Source organism: Frankliniella occidentalis, unplaced genomic scaffold, assembly GCF_000697945.3.
Source record: "Frankliniella occidentalis isolate FOCC.00 unplaced genomic scaffold, Focc_3.1 Scaffold130, whole genome shotgun sequence".
NCBI classification, from domain to species: domain Eukaryota; kingdom Metazoa; phylum Arthropoda; class Insecta; order Thysanoptera; family Thripidae; genus Frankliniella; species Frankliniella occidentalis.
The window spans coordinates 477,943-480,581 of NW_026267257.1; the positions used below are offsets into that span (position 1 = coordinate 477,943).

The 2,639-nt window shown below is 43.0% G+C and overlaps 1 protein-coding gene across 3 annotated transcripts in view; it reads right to left on the minus strand.

The window, feature by feature from the left end:
• LOC113215804 (acyl-CoA Delta(11) desaturase-like) overlaps positions 1-1,512 on the minus strand; it is a 61,199-nt gene extending 59,687 nt beyond the window's left edge. The window contains exon 1 of one of the 3 annotated variants that reach the window (XM_052270618.1): positions 1,347-1,512. The gene's annotated coding sequence lies outside the window, so the exon portion shown is untranslated. The remainder of the gene's footprint in view (positions 1-1,346) is intronic. The other 2 variants (XM_052270619.1, XM_052270620.1) reach the window with 2 other exon arrangements.
• Between the last annotated feature and the right edge of the window lie 1,127 nt (positions 1,513-2,639).

Below are 2,639 nucleotides of genomic sequence, written 5' to 3' on the forward strand. Positions count from 1 at the left end.
CAAAATGGGTTGTGTTAGAGACAACGACCAGTTTACAAGTGCTAAGGTGTCTACTTCGATAGAAAATCATAAGTTTGGGGGTAGTTTGTAACCCAACAACCTACACCGAAAAAGATTATGTCGTATGAAAATTGCCTAAAAACCGTCCCGTCCTCTCGACGCCGTTACAACTCCCCAAATAAGGCGTTCTCGATTGCAAATGACCTTAGTTATTCAGAACACATAAAATGAACATTCACATCTGGTTCTGAACGTTCCATATTCGAAATACGGAGGTCTGTTACACACACTGCCCCTGTCACAGACTGCCTCACTCTCCCTTACGTACACAGAGTTGAGCAGGTTTAGCAGGTACGGCGCATCGTCCTTAAGGTAAAGCGAGTGTCAGATGCGGAAAATGTGGATTCTGAAGCTGACTGCCAAGGCCGTGGTGGCCTGCGATCAGGCCGCTGCCGGGCGAGAGGTTAAGAGAGGCTCGTGTGGGGTAGCCCCTACACAGTTAAAGTCTTACGAAGCAAAATGCCAAATGCTTCGTACCTACGAAGGATTTTTTCCGTTTAGGTCGATCTTACCGTGTTTAATTTTACGGTCGGACCGAATTAATTTTTAGTGTTTGCGCCGTATTAAATTTCACGACCTCGTCTGATACAGACAGATAGCACCACATTCCAGCAAACGGTGAGACTGTATGTGAATGTACAGTCCGACCCGCTACTGTCACGCACGACCGTATTTCAAATTATGGTCGTGGGCGGATCATTGCCCTGAGTCATATTCAAATCGAGGTAGTGCGAAGGACCGTTTTACAGATGTTGTCCGAAAACTCCCCAGACTCTAACAGATCGCGCCATAAAAATAAAAACTGCCCGACTGTATTCCAAATACAGTCCAAAACTGTAATATGTCAGACCGAAAAATTAAATACAGTCCGACCGTATTCTTAAATACAATCAAGAACTGTAAGAAATCAGACCGTATAACGAAGTGCGGTCCAGACCGTAAAAAGAAATATGGCCCAACCGTAGAAATAAATACCGTTTGGCCTGTAAAATAATTTACAATCCGACCGTGGAATAAAATACAGTAAGGACCATAGGGTAAGATGCCCCATGACGGACACCTTAAGAGATGGATCTGCCCAGTGATGGACACCCCTTTTTCTCGCAATGTAAACAACGCAGCGAGGTAGTTTCGCTTATTAAACGGAAGGAGTCATACTAGAACATTAGTTCGTGCCAAGATCGTAAATTGACGAGTTTGGCTGCAAATCGAGAAAAGTGGCCATCACTGGTCCTAAAAAGCCACATTTTTATCACTCTGCTTTGTGTTGTAAGTAAGTACGTTACCTGTGAAGAAGAATAATAAACTTAACGGACTTAAGTTTCTCGATGCGTTGTCGGCAGTAAGGAGAAGCAATAAGCCTGCTTTTCTTTGCACCACTGCTTGCACTGGTTTGACGTTTACTGCTAACCGGCTCCTCCATGCATTTGCCTTCGAAATAAGTCTGACTGACCCTGGCGCTAGGTGTGCTATAGAAACATTGCCAAGATTTGCATTAGGCAGGAGTGCATTGCTAACACGGTTAAAAAAACAGTTGGTATTATTAACCCAGCACTGTGAATAAATGTAGCGAGGACAGGAAAGTTTTCGATGTGGGATGTCGTACTCTTACAATTTTGTAAGTTAACAAGCTCTCCGTATCGACTTCCAATTGAAGTACAAGCAAGATCGGGAGATTGTAAATGTTCAACACGTTTCGTTAATAGTAATTAATTCCGGAAATGCACAAGTTCACATGATCTGTAAATTTTGTTAAAGAGTGACATACGCTACATTTTGTGTTACAGACTGACAATAAAATGCTTATTTTGAACTCTCCTCGCGTGTTAACTGGAAATGCGACCATTCTCGGAGTTCATTCCTGACATAGTTCATAGCAATTTGCTTTGGCTTTGCAGTGACAAATGTACTCCTCTCGTAGTGATGCATTTATGCACCAAAGTTATCGTCACGGACTGACCAAAAGTAACAGATTACACGACAACTCACCCCATCCAAATTCGTACCCGCGTCCATTCACCCTCAGAAAATTTGAACCCAGTCAATTCACCATGGGAAATTCCAAACCCATGTATTCACCTGCACTAGCTAACAATCCGTGTTCCGATTTTAAAGCCCCAACCTTACCGCAGGGTATCGACGTTCTGATTTTTTGTTAGCAGGTACCTTTTATACTTTCACTAAATATAAAGATTACATAAGTAGCTTTAAGGTGTCAGCTAGTTTTAACTCTCGGTAAGAAGGGAAGAGAACTAAGAGCAAAATCAGAAATCACATATGTGTGCGCTAGGGGAATGGTGTCCGGCTGGCTGAGAGTCGCGTCAAGCCCCTTCCTTACCCTGCCTAACAAAACTGGGCCCCCGCCGCCAGCCGTCCTGCCTGCCCCTCCCCGTATATGTCCTCCTCTACGCCACAAGGCCACCGAATCGTAAGATTGCAAGCAACCAAACAGATTGCAGCTAATGAGAAAAAATAAGAACGTAGCCATATTCATAAATTTGTATCATCTGCTTTCAAGATCGACTTTTTATTTTTAAATATATTTTTAAAACAATTGTTAGCGGATAGATTTTCTACTT